This window comes from Leopardus geoffroyi, chromosome C1 (assembly GCF_018350155.1).
Source record: "Leopardus geoffroyi isolate Oge1 chromosome C1, O.geoffroyi_Oge1_pat1.0, whole genome shotgun sequence".
Taxonomy (NCBI): Eukaryota; Metazoa; Chordata; class Mammalia; order Carnivora; family Felidae; genus Leopardus; species Leopardus geoffroyi.
In genome coordinates, this window is record NC_059328.1 from 45,251,877 (window position 1) to 45,269,923 (window position 18,047).

The window sequence follows — 18,047 nt, forward strand, 5'->3', positions numbered from 1 at the left end:
TATAAGCAGAAGGGAGCAGGAACAAGGAACTTCTATGAGGCAAAACAGTGGATTATTTTTGCAGGATTACTTTTCTTTAGGGGATGGCAGGCGTCTAAAGGAAGATTACCTAAATCCCACTGATCGAGTAATTCTTGATGGACTAGCTTAAGATTCCATTTCTGGAAGAACTGAAACTGTTTAAGTCTTGGTTTGCTGATGCAGCACCCAGCAGAAGTTTGTTTGGGACCTGTTGTCTTGATTTTAATAATTCGTTCATGGATCACACCTTTGGTGTTGTATCTAAGCATAGCTTTTGGAATTGCTTTATAAATCCTCGCTAGATGGGTGAAACTCTTCTTTGGACAACACTGAATACAGTGATGACAAGTTAACTAGGAATGTAGTTCAGGATAAATATATAAAACTTGGAAGCCTGTTTGATATATTGGCAAGTCTTCAACATATCCTATATATGTCCTATGGGGGTGTATATATCCCATAAAAGCCTTGAAAGAAAACACTAAAACAAATGCGATGGAAAAATATTTAAGATATATTGTAAGAAAAATTTCCAGCAAGACATGAGTCTCATACTTAAAGTGAGCTCCAATGCTAGTAATATAAATACAAATATGTCCATACCTAGATATATCCGAGATAAAGAAAAAAAAATCTTTAAAGCTAGCAGAGTAAAAAAAAAAAATTACCTACAAAAAAGGCAATCAAATTGATGGCAGACTTGTCATCAACAAGAAAGAACAAAGATAATAGAGTACTAGTGTCAACATGCTGAGGGAAAACAATAGTCTTGAAAATACGATACACATATGATACAAAACTATTGTCCAAAAGTAAGGAGGAAAAACAATCTCAGGCATATGAAGACAAAGGTTCTTACTAAAAGAAGTAGTAAAAAGTATAGCTGAGCAAGATGAAAGGATTTATCTTAGGAATACAAGAGTTAGTATAACAAGATCGGCAAGGCATTTTTGGGGGGGGGGGGGGAATAAAAAAACCAACCAGAAGAAAACACGGACGCAAAAGAAGTCCTGAATTTGTGGAGAAGTATCACAAAATTGGCAGTTCTCTCAAAATCAATCTGTAAATATCTTAAGATACTGATTAAAATTTTCATCGCCTTTTGAAAACGAAACTTGACAAGATGACCGTAAAATCTAAGTGGGAGAATTAGAGCCGATGATAGCCCACATAATTTGAAGAAGATTGTGCCTGTCCTACCAGTTACCGAGACCTATTTTAAAGCTTCGGTCATTAAAACAGTGTAGTGTATGCCCAGGAATAGACACGCGTGGCCATGGAACAAGTTAGAAAGCTTAGAAGCAAATCCAATAGTTAACGGCACTACATGTGTAACACAGATGGTGTTTCATATCGGTGGAGAAAGAATGTTAGCAATATGAATATTTTTTAAATCTTTGTAATACGTTTTTGTCTGTTGATGCTGTTCCCTGTACATACATTTGATCTTGGAGAAACATAATAGGAAGTTTGAGTCTTGTCATAGACCCAGCTGTCCTTTCTTATCAATATTTACCAAGAATCTGACATAATTGACTGCTGCTTCTCTCATTCCTTGTTTTAGCTCCCAGTCGACCGGGAACTCAGAAACAGGGGAGGAGAAAATTGTGATTCCGTACCAATGAAAATCTTCTCTGCAAGGTGGAAATAAAAGTAGAACTACTTCAATGAATGCTGTGAGATTTAAATGGGTTTATATGTGCTCAATGCTGAGAGCAGTCCTGAAGGACCACACTACACTCCCTTGCTTGACAAACTATTTTTTTTTATTAAATTTTTTTTTTCAACGTTTATTTATTTTTTGGGACAGAGAGAGACAGAGCATGAACGGGGGAGGGGCAGAGAGAGAGGGAGACACAGAATCAGAAACAGGCTCCAGGCCCTGAGCCATCAGCCCAGAGCCTGACGCGGGGCTCGAACTCCCGGACCGCGAGATCGTGACCTGGCTGAAGTCGGACGCTTAACCGACTGCGCCACCCAGGCGCCCCCTTTTTTTTTTTTTTTTTTTTTTTTAACAAACTATTTTGATGTAGGTACAGAGAGTCCTGGTCCGATCTCATGGACCCAGTCATTTCACCACTTACAGATGATTTATAACATGATGTAAATTCTAGAGGAACCCATGTCCTTCCCTACCACTAAATTTAAATCATTTCAAGACAGGTTGTTGGGACCACCTCACCATAATTGATCCGGACAGTGTAACAGATGGCACAAAGGGCACACAGTGCTCATTAACAAGTTTCTTTCCTAGTGCCGTGCACCAACTTACATATGCACATTAAACCCTAAGTAAGTATTTTCCATCCATCCATAGTGTTTAGATCATCACATAAAATTTCCTGAATACGTATACTCTGCTGCTGTTGAAGCTAATTTTCATTATTCCATTTATCACGTTATTTCATTTGATGTCAATAGGAATAATGAAGTTAACTGCAGCCTTCTGAGAAATCAATGGGAAGAAATTACTTTGGCACTTCCTTTCTCACTGAAGTTCAGGACTGTTGTGACATTATCTATTAACTATCATCCTGATGCCGGGGAGCAAGTCTGGGCTTGAGAGCATTGTTTGAGTTGACTTACATTTCACCGCACTAGATTTTACATACTATACGAGTGCTTTGTTTCCTTAGTAACACCAATGCCTTGGGTTTTCCAAAAGCAACATATTCAGTATTCCTTAGAGGACCATCTTCTTGGACAGTTTGTTCTCAACAAGTGAATTGATTGGAAATTGATCACAGGGCATATCCATTGATGTACATTTTTGAATGTCTGATATGCCCATGAAGAGGTTACAAAGAATCATGAAACCTAGTCTCTGACTTTGGGTGTCACAAAAATCTAGTGAGAGAAAAAACAAATACACTGAAGGTTTACATTTAATCCAGAGGAGGAAATGATTCAAGAGACATCGGCAAGTCTTCACAGAGATTTCTGACATGATGATAGGGTTGTAAAGGATGAATAGAAGTTCAGTAAGCAGACTGAGTGAAAAAGCACATATTCTGAAGTATTGAATTATGAAATAATATACTGTTTCTGAAAATTAAAAGACTCGATGCATTCAGTATACTAACCATAGATACATATATGTATGTATATTTAAAATAGGCACCTGGGTGGCTCAGTCGGTTAAGCGTCCGACTTCAGTTCAGGCCAGCCATGATCTCGCGGTTTGTGAGTTCCAGCCCCGCACTGGGCTCTGTGCTGACAGCTCAGAGCCTGGAGCCTGCTTCGGATTCTGTGCCTCCCTCTTCTCTCTGTCCCTCCCCTACTCATGCTCTGTCTCTGTCTCTTTCTTCCTCTCTCTGTCTCAAAAATAAATAAACATTAAAAAAAATAAAAAAAAATAAAGTAGAAATATTTCCCATTAACCTTGTACTGGTTAACTCGCTTGCAAAAAAATTAGCCAAAACTCAGTGGCTAAAAACAAGAGTCATTTATTACTGCTTTTGTATCTACAAGTCTACTGGAAGTCCGCTGACATTCATCTAGACTGTGTGCAGGTAGGGCAAGTCTGCTCTACGTGTCTCTCATCCTCCAGCCACCAGTGGGCTGCCTGAACTTGTCCTTTTCGTTGTAATGGCAGATGTGTAAGAAGGCAAGTGGGAACACTAAGGCTTTTGCAAACCGAGGCTCAGCAGTGTCATTTCCAGCATCTGTCATTGTTCCAGGCAAGTTACGGGGCAGATCTCAAGTCAAGGGGTGGGGAACTACACTCCACCCTTGATGAGGCCACGGCGAGGATGTGCATGCTGGGATGGGTGAAGAATCAGGGCTATTCATAGAACCTACCTCATACTTCCAGCAGCGATTTGCCGGAGCTTACAACAAAAGGCATGGAAGGGGGTCTATTACTAAAAGTCCGGTCTATGAGGGACCATTTACAACAAAACCCCAGGAAACTGTTCTAATCAGGCGTGGCATGAGTTTTGAGATTCCTGACAGCCAAAAGGAAAAAGAAACAGGAAAAAGGACATTTTCTTCACAAAAGGGCAAAGAAAATAAGACGTCTGAGAAAAAGAAGAACGACAACTTGCAATGAAAATGAAATACGTACACATCTAACTCACCAACATATTTACATGCATGTGTGCCTGTACATTCTATGGAGTGAAAACATGGGCTTTCATGTATAATGTGATAAACTCTTCACGTAAGTAACCTGTACATGTCCATCATTCATTCTTCACCCCCCTGCCAAATATTAGGTAACCTTTGTGTGTAAAGTCCTTTTTAACTAGGGGAATGGACCATCCCTGATACCTCCAAAGAAAATCAGTCAAGAAAGACCAGACAAAGATAACCAGTCAGATTTTTTTTTTTTCCATCTCTGGTGTCTGACTGGATGACAAAGAAGTCTGGTACTTTAGCCAACTTGTCTGCCAACATTTCACTTGCTTCCCTTGCTATTAGTTGCCAGGTTGAAAAGTAAAACCAAAACGAAACGGTCTTCGGCAAGATCTGGACCTTTTATCCCCACTTAATAAATATTTGAAATCTCTCTCTTGCCTCACATCCTGTGTGAATTTGTAGGAGAACCAGTTGGGCTGCTTTATACAGAAACAAACATTTAGATGTGTGCCTTTAGGCTAGTACCTGAAACAATAGCAGTGCCTCATTTGTATACCCTGCTCTTAACTTTCTCAAACAAGTGGCAATAAGGTTTTGGGTCTGGGACTGCCTCTGCCTCTGATTGTGCCCTAGTTACTTACTCTGTGTGACCTGAAATATCATTTAATGTATTTGAATCTGGATGTCTTCATGTGTAAAGGTGACGACAATCCTATCTACCTTCAAAGCATGGTTACGAGGATTAATTTTGAGATTGCGTGTGTGTGTGTGTGTGTGTGCGCGCACGCGCATGTGCACGTGTGTGCACGTGCTCCAGGATCAGGGCAGTAGCACATATTAGGTATCCGGTAGATGTTGGACCCCTTCCTCCTATGATGTCAGGAAGACTATGCCTTCATTCACTAAGCACATGTCCTATGATGTATCAAGCAGATTAAATAAGAAAATTGAGCTATAAAATAATCAGGCGAGGGGCGCCTGGCTCAGAAACTGTCCATCTCTTGCTTTGGGTTTTAGGTCATGATCTCATGGTTGTGGGATCAAGCCCCACATTGGGCTTGTCACTGGGTGTGGAGCCTGCTTAAGATTTTTCTCTCTCCCTGGGGCATCTGGGTGGCTCAGTTGGTTGAGCATCGGACTTTGGCTCAGGTCGTGGTCTCACAGTTTGTGAGTTGGAGCCCCACACTGGGCTCACTGCTGCCAACCTGTCTGTGCAGAACCTGCTTTGGATCTTCTGTCCCCCCTCTCTCTGCCCCTCCCCCACTTATGCTCTCCCAAAAATAAATAAATATTTAAAAAAAGATTTTTCTCTCTCCCTCTCTCTCTGCCTCTCCCCTCCCCCTCAAAAAAAAAAAAAAAAAAAAAAAAAACCCCATCAGGTGAGTTTCCAGTGGTTGCACAGAAGAAGGAAAGCAGAAACCAGATTTCTCAGGTCTCAATCCCTGGTTTATTCTGTAGCTATACTCTTCATTCATGCACCTGCTCACCCATTATTTATTTGCCCCGACTCTATGCTGAACACTCTGCTAGGCATTGTACATTTAAATAAGTAAAAGAGAGTTGCCCTCAACCAGCTTACAGTCCTACAGGGGTACAAACAGAGGAACACAGTGATATTACCTTGTAAGAGAGGCTGATAATAGAGGATTTGGCCCAAGATCAAGGAGAAAAGAATGCAAGCCCTGTTGAGTGAGTAACTGTTCTTTCTTTCCTTGACTCCCTGTGAACTCCACTTTCCCATTCAGTCTCAGCCCATGTACCGGCACCCATTCCAGTCACTTATGTCCCCACTCAGACCCCTCCTCTGCGCTCCCGACACACATACCCACCTTCCCTGCTTCTTCTGTCTCAAAGCCCTTGAAAGTCACACCGAAGAGCAAGTCTGTGATCCTTCCTGGTACCGGCTTCCCGGTGCTCCCTAGCTCAGTGAGCTCACCACCACCCCTCCAGGTAAGCAGGTCAGAAATCTAGGAGCCATCTTGGATTTCTCCCTCTCCCTCCCCCTACACCATACCTGTCCTGTGAGGTTCCACCTTCTCACGCTCTCTTTAATCAACGTACTCTCTTCACTCACACTACCACCAACAGTCCAGCTACCATGGGCACTTGTTGGAACTACTGTTACAACTTTGCTGTTTTTACACTGATACCCAGTCTCACCCTGACAAATCTTCTGGAAACAGAAATCGGTATGTCACCTTCCTTCTGAAAACCTTTCCGTGTCTTCCCATGTGTGTAATCTATGGACTTCCCATGTGTGTAATCCTTAAAGCAGCCCAGGAAGCCCTATGTGATTCTGGCCCCCTCCAAACCCCACCCTTCCACAGTTAACTCCTCCGCTCTCCTCCTTCTGGCTATGCTGTTCATCTTTCAGTTTGCGGCTTCTTATTAAAAATGACATACCAGGAGCACCTGGGTGGCTCAGTCGGTTGAGCGTCTGACCTGGGCTCAGGTCATGATCTCACAGGTCGTGGGTTCAAGCCCCGCATCGGGCTCTGTGCTGACAGCTCAGAGCCTGGAGCCTGCTTTGGATTCTGTGTCTCCGGCTCTCTCTCTGCCCCTCCCCTGCTCGTGCCCCATCTCTCTCCCTCTCTCAAAAATAAACATTAAAAAACTAATTAAAAAAATAAAAATGATGTACCATATTATTAGTTTTGGGAACATCTCAATGAGGAGTGAAAAGTAAGACTTTCTTCCTCCCCTCCTATCCAGGGCTTCTCACTTTGGCTCCTCAGAAGTTCATTCAGTTGGGGGGGGTCCCTCAACGCATCAGTGTAGGCTGGCCCACCTGGAAAACTTAATGGACTGTGCACCTCATGCTGTAACTGGCCACAGAGAAGCCAGTGGTACCCAGCAGGCTGTGACAGTAACATCCAGTTCCTTCTCTCTAAGGAGGAAGGCCTCAACCGGCTAAGGCTAATGGGACAATTTCTGCTTTGGCCTGGTCTCAACTCCTCATTTACTATATCATCCAAGTTCTATGGATCTCTTTCTGAGTCTCTCCTGAATTGTGGGCCTAAGACAACTTCATTCTGAGTTACCGATTATTTGTAACAGGGCTCTCCATGCTGTGTTACAGAAAATTCTCAACCTTTGCTCATGCTGTTTCAGTGTTTATTTCAAACATTGGAACTTCTCTAAGGAACTGATAAAGAGGCTTTGCTTGCTTCCAAGATGCTAACAGGTGACCGGTAGGCAGAGAGTTACTAACAGCAGGGCTTCATTCTGAGTGTAGAATCCAACAACCTTCCGGTAGCCTGTACACTCAAGGCCAGTGGCCTCAGTATTTTTCTCTTTGGGTTTAGTATGTGGTTTTTTGCCCCTCCCCCCCCCCCCCTGTCTTTTTGCATGTCAGGAAGTATTTTAAGACTCCTTGAGTGAGGAAGGGTAGGTTCCTGAATGAGGTCCAGGATCAAAACAGATTCCCCAATTGGGGAGATACCTGCGCACAATTAAATTTCCCGTGCAGCACCATTAAACATCCTTCTGGTTGCCCTAGTTCGCGGTTTTATTGTTTAACCAGTTCTTGCTGACGGTCTTGGGGGTTGCAGGTCTGTCTGACAGCCAAGTGCATATTATTTCCATTATAGTACATGCCACTATATTCTCTAGGAGGGAATGTTTTAGGTGATGCCAAGTGAGAATTTACTAATTACATTTCTCCCTGAATCTGTCATTATGTTAAGGATTGACTCTTCCTCCAGCTAGCACATTTGCTATCTCCCGTTTTCTGCCTTTCCAAATGTTACAGACTCTTCAAGAGCTAGTTCCCTTTTTACAGCTAAATAGGGACTCTTTGCTCTCTTGAAATCTCATAGCCTTTGGCGTTTGTTCACTTTTATGTTGTGTCGTTCTGAAAAGGAGTGTCACTTAATAACAGCCATATAGTTGTCTAGCTTCTTGGATGGTTTTTTGTTTTGGACGTTATCGATAGTTTCTCTTCACTTACATTGTTAATAATGTCACGGATTAATAACGATTTCCTTGGAAGCAGGAACTAGCCCTTTCCTTTTATTGAATCCTCAGGTTATATCCAAAAACCTGGGCACGGGGCTGGTGTTTTATAAATGCTTGCTGCTTATTCTCAAGTGGAAAAATACCCGTCAAATCGGAGTCCAAAAACATGTAAAGTCACGTAAGTTGGAAGGAGGCGGGGTGGTTTATGGTAAGGAACAGACGCTACAGAATGTACAGAGGGGTTAAGAACATGGACTTTAGAGTCATACAAACCCAAGTGCAAATCCTGGTTAGGCTACCGGATAATTACGTGCTATGGATAAATTAATAACATTTCTGAGCCTCTGTCTTCTCATCTGCAAAATGCAGATCACATCTATCTTACTATAGACGGTGGTGAAAACGGAACGAGATAATGCACGGAAGTCTAAGCGCAACACCTAGTTCACAGGAAGTACTCAACAAAGGATATACACACAGCGTTAATTATTAACAGTATCAATATTAGTACCATTAGTGGTGTTAATGTCAATACTGAAAGAGCAATGCCTTTGGAATCAGCCTTTCATTGTGACAGTCATTAGTTACGTGGCCCGTGTCAGGTAAGGTCCCTTGAGAAGCAGATGACAAGGCAGGATGTACAAGACACTCGCTGGGGAGAGTGATACAAAGGATAAAGATAGAGGGAACAGGGGAGGGTAGGTAATGCAGGTCTGATACTGTGAAAGGACAGGGGGAAGGAAGCAGCATCCGGTAGGAAAATCCCTGCAGATCTGAGTACGGTTCTGAGAAAACGCTGGCCTGGCTAATGCAGAGCCTCGGGGCGGAAGTTGGAGGAATCCCACCTCGGGCAGGACCGCACAGCTCTAGGGCCACTGCTGTGCTCGGTCATGGCCGGGGAGCAGCCTGGGTGGAGGGTGGTCTCGGCAAAAATGCCAGTGTAGATCTGAGGATGCAGCGGCAGGTTTCCTTTAACGGAGATCCTTTAATGCACCTCCGTGCCCCCCACTTGGTCATTATTCCACCTGTTCCAGTCAGCTCGTCACCCGCGGCACGAAGAACACGATAACTACTCCCTGGAGAGAGTGCAAGAGTTCACTTAGGTGATTTACGTGGAGTATCTGGAACACAGTCAAGCGTTCAGAAGAAACCCATTCTTTTCCTTTTCCCGTTGTTTTATCTTTTGTCCTTCACTTCCCATCCCTCCAAGAGAGACTCCCATCTTTTCTAACTACTTCTAAGCATCAAGGCTGCAGCTAATAGCCTAACATTGTAAAATCCTACTTTTTATCTCAGCCATCCAATCTTGGGCAAAATATCCTAGAATTAAATTATCCAGATAATGGCTCTGGCCATTTCGTTCCTTTATCTAGATAAAAACAGTCTCAGAAGGAGAAAAAGAGAGAGAGAGAGAACAGAGAAATGAAAAGCAATTCATATTTAGCATTAGGTTTCTTTTTCCTTGAGGGAATGAAGCTTGCTTTTCTTTGAGATTAAATACTTGAAGGGAACACTATGTCTTGAAAGCTTCATCCTATTCAAGTCACTGGGGCATTCAAGAACTAGAATTATTTAGATCAGGGAAGATGAGCTGAGTGGGGGAAGATTGCTTTCCTGAGACTATTGGAGTTCTCAGAAAGAACCCCTTCCGAATTCTAGCCCACTAATACAGACAAAGGGGCAGAGGTTGAAATAATTACATATTGCACAGAGAAACTGAAAAACATAAAACAACAATAATGGAATTCTACAGAGGAATTTTTTTTGTAAGCTGTGGCAAGTAGAGATATAAACACATATAGTTTTTACATGATCCTTTCTATACGCAATCTCTTCTATAAATTGCACTTGGTAGAAATAACGTTTTGATTTTGCTTCTGCTTGATTATAACAGAGGTGTTAGGCAGTCTCACAACTTCTGCGCGGAGGAGCTCACTCTCCCCGCCTGAAACACCACCGGTTTAAACTGGTTATGTTCCAAGGATTTCACAATGTTGTGTGGTTGCCTCCGGGTGCCTTGACATACAAACAAAACAAACAGTTTCATATTAGTCTCCTCAGAAAGTTTCTCAATAAAGCAACTTTGTTCCATGTCTGGCTTGGTGAGACCCACCTTGTCTGTACCTGTTCATTCTGGATTTTCATTTGAACCAAGGAGTGTTGAGATCCATTCAGTGAGAGGGAAGAGAAAGCACTCAGGTTTCCATGATGGCCTGCCTGTTGAAGCACTCAATGGTCAGACTTCCCGTTAAACACCTTCAAAAGTTACTCACTGCTTACCAAAAAAGACAGATTGTTTTGGCACAGTCTTCTTTCCTAATCGTGGCATGTTTCAAGATACTAAAAGATGAATGAATAATGTAATAAGCATCCATGTATTCACCGCCTAGCCTTGCCAAATCTTAACATTTTGCGATAATCACATCAAATCTTTTTATTTATTTTTTGTTTTTTATTTTTTTTAATTTTTTTTTCAACGTTTATTTATTTTTTTGGGGACAGAGAGAGACAGAGCATGAACGGCGGAGGGGCAGAGAGAGAGGGAGACACAGAATCGGAAACAGGCTCCAGGCTCTGAGCCATCAGCCCAGAGCCGGACGTGGGGCTCGAACTCACGGACCGCGAGATCGTGACCTGGCTGAAGTCGGACGCTTAACTGACTGCGCCACCCAGGCGCCCCACATCAAATCTTTTTAAAATTAACCCTGAAGATTAGATCTAGGCACGAAGGCCCTGGGATCCCCTCCTTCTCATTCCTTACTGCTCTTCTTGGAAGTAAGTTATAATCGGGTAGCAAATGTTCCATTTCTTCTAAGTTTTCAAAATTTTTGACATAAAGTTGTCTATAGAATTGCTTCAGTATTTTTCATTTCTCTCTTGCTTTTACTGTTATGGCCACATTTTAACTCGTGAGGCCAATTACAAACGTTGCCTGCTTCCTTCATAACCAGCTTCTCTGGAGGTTTTTCCCTTAAATTCATGTTTTAAAATTGAATAATGGCTTTAATTTTAACAATCCTCTCTAATACAGCTTTGTTTTCTACGCATTTAACTTTCGTTCTTACACTGCTCATTTCTTCCTTTGGGCTTACACTTTTTAAAAGTTTCTAATTTGTTGGGTTCAGGTTTGGCATTCTAATATGCAGCCTTCTTTTATAATATAGCAATTTAAAGTTATGAATTTTTCTGCACTTACTGTGTTAGCCAATTTTCACTAGTGTTGACGTTATCACGTGCAAAGTTTACATTCTTGGATTGGGTAGTAGAAGATGGGGGACAGAAATAAGTGAATCAATACACAAAATATATTTTATAAGTGATGGGTGCTATGGAAAAATGAGTCATAAAAGGGAATAAAGGTGTGCTAGGGGTAGGGAGGGGGATTTGTGATTTTAAATAGAATTATTAAGCAAGGCCTCACACACAAGGTGATATCTGTGCAAAGACCTGAGGGAGAGGAAGGAAGGACCCATGCAGCTATGTGGGGGGAGAGCATCCAAACCCAAGAGACTGCAAGGTCAAGGGTTTGGAGGGGGAAACTTGACTCAAGTGTTTGAGGAAGAGCAAGGAGGGAGGTATGGCTGGAGCAGAGAGGGAGGACAAAGCAGAGGGCCGAAGGGGTTAAGGGTTCAGAGAGTTAACAAGGCATGCCAAACAGGGCTATGTGGGCCTTTTATGTACGTCTACCACTAATGGGATAGGAAGCCACTGGAAGGTTTTGGGCAGAGGATCGACACGATATGATCCAACTTTTACTGTCTCAGGTTCAGATGTCGAGAGTAGAGCAGACGGGGGCAGCAGCAGGAAGGTTGGGTAGGAGGCTACCAAAAAATCCCGGTGAAAGACACCGGTGGGGTGGACTGTAGTCATAGTGGTGAGTGAAGTTAATAGAAAACATGGAACCATTTTAGCTATCATCTTTCAACTATTACTTCCACTTGTCAATTCTGTTTATGTTATTATTTTGCATTCCTCTTAAATTTTTGCATGTCTCTTAAATTTTTTTCATGTGTATTTCTCTAAATGATAGTCTTAGCAACTTCTTAGGGTCTATTTTCCAATTTACTAATTTTTCTTCAGCTTATCCTAGGCTACTATTTATACTACATAATGATTTTTATATCAAAAACTGTATTTCTCACTTTTATTCTTTCTCCGATACCTTTTAAATGATGTCTTCCTCTTCTCTCATATATGCGGTTTCTTTTTTAATGTTTTTAATCATTTTAAAGATACCTAGTTCATAGTTTCTATTATCTAAAGTTCTGGGAGGTCTCCTTCCGCGTTGTTTACTGGTCTCTTACCCTTCCCTAGTGATTATTCCTTCATGAATTATATAATTTTTCCTTGTGAGCTAATCTGCAATGGGGCTTCTGCTTAAAAAAATATTTTGTAACCTTGTTTGCTGGTCTGTCCTGCCAGCATGGTTTTGTGCTTGCTTCTCCCCGGAGCTACCAAAATAATAGCTGTCTGGCAGAACTTTTCCGTTAATCTCTCAGCTTGCATTTTTCCAGGTCTCTTCTGCAGTATTTATTCAACCTCCACACGCAAGTGCAGCAGGTCTATGGTAACAAATTATCAGAGATGACAACTTTTTTTTTTTTTTTTAATTTTTTTTTTTCAACATTTATTTTATTTTTGGGACAGAGAGAGACAGAGCATGAACGGGGGAGGGGCAGAGAGAGAGGGAGACACAGAATCGGAAACAGGCTCCAGGCTCTGAGCCATCAGCCCAGAGCCTGATGCAGGGCTCGAACTCACGGACCGCGAGATCGTGACCTGGCTGAAGTCGGACGCTTAACCAACTGCGCCACCCAGGCGCCCCGACAACTTTGTTTTTATGTCCAGGCTGACAAACAGATTTTATTCGGGAATTCCTCTAACATTAGACGGATTTCTTTAAGCCGTATACTTTATTTCTAGAGTGCTCCGAAGACCCTTACTTTGTGGGTGGATACCAGGTATGCAGCCATCTATCCCCAGCACTCCGGACTATTGTCTCATTCACTGTCTGCTGAGGCACATCGAAGTCAAGACCTTTGTTACTAACAGGGTCAGCTCATGAGCTTACTAGTGAAGTTTGCGGCGCTTCGGGTTCCTGTAGATTTTCCTCTCTTGTCAACTCAGCTATACATTTAAGTGATGTTTGTTGTATTTTATAGAGCTATCTAAAGTGACACGTTGACGCAAATGAACAGTGAGCTGTTCTGGCCCTTCATAATCTGTTGACAATTTATCTTTCTGGTTTTATATTCCACGTATCACCCACAGGAGCTACATAAGTAGGCCAAATTGACAAATTATTACTTTGCTTCTTCTGTTTTCTTCTCCTGGCTTTCTTCCCTTGCTAATCTCTTATGTCCGTATATGAGTCATGTATTCAGGGCCTGCTTAAATATCACTTCTTTCAGGAAGCCTTCCCTCATCTGCCAAAGGGAAGTGATCTTCTCTCCCACAGTATCTTATCTGTGTCTCATATTTAGTGTCTATGGATTTCCCCATCTCTTGTGCCTATTATTATGCTCTTAGTTTCTCCAACTCTACCCCACTCCGAGCATTGAACTGGAAACTTTTGATCCAGGACAAGATCTGTGGTTAATTCATTTTGTATTTATCCCAGCTGTAGCACTACAGTCTTTTGGTGTCCGAGAGCTTATTAAACAAAATTGAATTTCAGCGGAGTTTCAAACAAAAGCTGTAATATTACAGAATGGGATTGGTCTACACCCAGCGAACGCTTAGATTAGGTATCTGCAAATCCATTATAATCTCAAGGCCTAATAAAAGTAATAATAGTATAAATGGTTGACTCTGTTACATTTCAGGCACTTTGCTAGTGCTTTACTTATACGATCTCTAATTCTTATGACAATTCTGAAAAACAGATGAGGCTCAGGTCGTTGCTCAAGATCACAGAGGTAGTAATAGGGAGAGATGAGGTTTGGATCTAGATCTGTCTGGCTTCTGAAGATAACAAAGGCATATGCATGTAAATACTGGCATAGAAAAGCTCTATGCTTTAGTGAAGACAAAGGACCACGTATTCCATGTAGATGACCAGAAAAGGTAGGCTCCTGTCCACGGGATTGGAACGATGCACTCATCGTGAAGGCTCAGCTCCAGAGTCACCTGCTCCAGGAAGCACTGGCTTCCCCTGCTCAGTCAGTTTCCCTCTACTGAGCCTCCACAGTCCTCTCCATATTTGTCTTCATTGTTACCCTTTTATTAGTCGGTTTTAATAGTCTATTTATGGGATCTTCTCCCTATTAGGCAATGACTGACTTGAAAACAGGAACTTTTTTTTTTCACGCTGTTTTTCCATTAAAATCCCATAAGATGTGAATAGCACGTTCTTATCAAATCTTTCACAGGCCAGATCCCAGTGTTGGATGTTGACAGTAGAAACTCATAGATAAAGTTTTTAAGAAGTTCCGCAGAAAAGAGATTATTTCGTCTTAACTAAAGAAGCATTTCCCAACCTCACTTGACCACAGGATCTTTTCTCTCAGAACACTTATTAATATAATCATCCATCTAATGCTCCAGAAAATAACTCTTGAGAAATAGTGTTCCTCCATGACTTTCTTGAATGTTCCTTATCTCCTCATTTTGGGGATGACAGGTGGATAAGGACAGTGATAGATAGTGGAACCCACTAATTTTATAATATAAGAGGAATTCCCCTCACATCAATTGCTAAAAGAAAGTATGCTGGGTAGTAATAGGTAACAGTAATAGGTAATAGTAAAACAGAGAAGTTTTCTTAAACACAGAGAACTTTAACTTCTCTGTGTTTAAGAAAACTTCTCTGTGAGCAAGAGAATACACCTGGCATTTCTGCCATTGAGGTAACCAGTTCCAGGGATGTCTGAGGCAGGGACTCCTCGAACCCAAATTTGCCCTTTGCTTTGATTTCTCCTCTAGAACGTGATTCTGTTCCTTCAAAAGCACGGACCTCTTTGTCCACTCTTTCTGTGGAAACACATAAATCCAAGTGGCAGCTGTAATATTGAGAAACACAAAACACAGGGGAAAGAGTTCAACGGTTTTCTCGGGGCTGATGGCAGCCAAAGGCTGAGCCCTGTGTGTCGTAAATGACAGGGCTGTCCAGAGGAAAAAATCCTTTGTAGGCAGTTTTTATCCCTTTTTAAATTTTTTGGTTTTAAGGAGTGGAATCTTTCAGTAGCAGAAGCTGTTTCAATCAACCTCACCTGTTTTTTAGATCTCACAGCTCCTGAGGGAAAAAAGAAGATGAAGACGACCTGGGGAACCAGAGGGGTGATGATGCCAAGGCCTCGACAGCCCTGCTTTCCAAAAGACGCACTATGCAGAGGTGCCTTACTTTTTATAACCACTTTGGTGTCTCTTGCCCCATGAAGTGACTCTTGAAAAGTCTCTTTTTCTGCAACCATAAATGCCTCCACTGTGATCCTCAGGAAAACGCTCGTAAAACACACTCATGTGCGGAGTTCAATGTTATTCGTCTCCTGGGTCCCTGGTCTACTACACGCACGGGCACAGACCTGTGGTGAATACGAAGACATTGGGATACAGAACACCCCAAAGTTCTCAGCGCTTACTGTAATTGTAAAACACTTGCTGAAGCAGAGTTACAAGGATATCTTTATTCCTCAAAGCCGTTTCTGTCTTTTTGACCCTGCTGGGTAGGTGGGTAGGCTCCTAAGTCAAAAACAGAAGTTAATTTTAAAATATTGCCGGTGACATTTCATAAGAGAACCTTACTCTTGCTAAGGATCCATCATGGATCAGCATTATGTCTTTTTTTTTTTTTTTTTAATTTTTTTTTTCAACGTTTATTCATTTTTGGGACAGAGAGAGACAGAGCATGAACGAGGGAGGGGCAGAGAGAGAGGGAGACACAGAATCGGAAACAGGCTCCAGGCTCTGAGCCATCAGCCCAGAGCCCGACGCGGGGCTCGAACTCACGGACCGCGAGATCGTGACCTGGCTGAAGTCGGACGCTTAACCAACTGCGCCACCCAGGCGCCCCATGCATTATGTCTTTTTATTCCACTAAATTCTCATGATGCCCTACAAGGTCTTTATTATTCCCATTTTACATATGAGGAAACTAGATCTGAGAGCTTAAGGGGTCACAGAGCTACAAAATAATGGGGCCAACCTTTGAAACCAGGTCTGCAATGTCTCTGACGGTGCACTAGGACGTGTGGGGGAGGTGGGGCAATTTTAGGTAGTTACCTGTGAGGTTAGCATGTAAAGGACATGAGCTCATAGTCTGTGTGGGAAGGTACTACCAAAAGACATGGCAACAGGGAGGCATGAAAAGCTGGGGCCATTAATGCAACCCACCTACCACACTGGGTGCATAAGCAAGGGTTGGGGAACACAAAAACATACTGGGGGAGGAGGCAGGGTCCAGACAACACAGAGCCTTATGGAGCAGCCTAACCAGGTCTTGTTTCGTTTTTGAGGCCAAGAAGAAAGCCCTGACAGTGGCTTGGACAAACTGGTACCAGCAGAAGCAGAGACCAGTGGGCAGAGTTGAGATATGTCGTGTCCATTGAACGGGTAGAAGGATTTGGTAATGTTTTAGATGTGGGGACTCAAGGATAATGGCTGGGTCTCTGAGTTTATGGTGAATGATGACGCCATTCCCTGAGAGAGAGATATGGACAGGGGAGAACAGGGACGTCAGGGGTAGGAATCAAGAGTACCATTTGGAGCATTGACTTAGCCAGTGTCCAAATGAGGAAAGCAGAAGCTATCAGCTTCTCACGCTAAGAGGAATTTGTTCCTGGAAAACGGTTGCAAAGATCATGGTTGCATTATAGCTTTTGCATTATAGCTAGGTACTCCTGCTTTTTATGGGCTCTTTCCTCCATTCACTTCTTTCCTTTCTGATTAAAAAATAATAATTAAAAACTTCTGGGGTCCCTAAAACTGTTGTGGGCTCTAGGTGCCATGCCTGTTGTGACTAATGGGTAAGTTTGCTAGGCTTACGGTATTGAAAGGACTGGAAAGCAGAAGGGGGTGGGATATTACACAGAGATGGGGTAGCTGGTGCCCCCAATGGGACCGAGCTCAGGAGCCACACTTAGCCACCAACAGTGAGGGAACCATCAGTTCCTGCTGCCTCGCAGGGGCCCTCTTTGCTCTCCCAAATACTACAGCAACCTCTACTACTAAAGTTGCTTAAACCATCATTACAGAAACTGCTGGAACCATGGCAGCTGCCACTGAGCAGGAAGACATTAGGGTCGCCATTGTCAGGGGTCCTGCCAGAAGCACAATGGTTTTGAACTGCTTTCCCTCCCTCATCTCCATGTAATGCCTTTTACTGGCAGAACCTGATGTGAAAGTCAACAGCTTTAGGAGTCTGGGCATTGTCGTTCGGAGGTTTCACGTCCTTGCAGTTCCAGGAGAACATAAGGCAGCAAGTGCAGGTTAGTAATCAACCAATACATATCTGGTGCGTGCATGTGAAGTTTGAGATGTCCATGAAACATACTACTGGAAAGGTCGAGTGAGATCGCTTTGCACGGAGCGCAGAGAAAGAAGAGTTGGCGAGCTAAGAATATGATCACCGACATTTCCATCAGACACGGGAGGAGAAACTGACAAAGCCCACCGAGGCGTCACAGAAGAAAAGCAGCCAACCGTGGGAGCTAGAAAGGATAGAGGATCAACTGTGTTAAATACTGCTAACTGGGTGAGCAAGGTGAAAACATAAAGGCTGCCACTGGATTTCACATCATGAGCATTACCGGTAACCTACACAAAGGAAGTTCCAAAGAAGTGCCATGCGCGGAAACCTAAATGGCTGTGTGTTTCCTGATTATTTCACGAAAACCCCTGTGCTGTGTGGATGATTACCCCACATATCTACAGAGTGCTAGAATAAAATCCCACACTCAGGTTTCTGACAATCCCAGTTAATTCTCTTCCTACTGCTTCAAAAATTCATAAAATAATCACTGTCCTGCCTTTACAAACAATGACATGGCAAA

At 42.7% G+C, this 18,047-nt stretch overlaps 2 long non-coding RNA genes across 2 annotated transcripts in view; both read right to left on the minus strand.

The window, feature by feature from the left end:
- Nucleotides 1-18,047, minus strand: part of LOC123597954 — a 79,913-nt gene that overhangs the window by 31,300 nt on the left and 30,566 nt on the right. The window lies entirely within an intron of this gene.
- LOC123597955 lies at nucleotides 9,799-10,450 on the minus strand. Its single transcript, XR_006712323.1, has 2 exons — nucleotides 10,183-10,450; nucleotides 9,799-10,074 (listed from the first exon to the last, which is right to left on the minus strand). It is a non-coding gene; the product is annotated as an uncharacterized LOC123597955 (long non-coding RNA).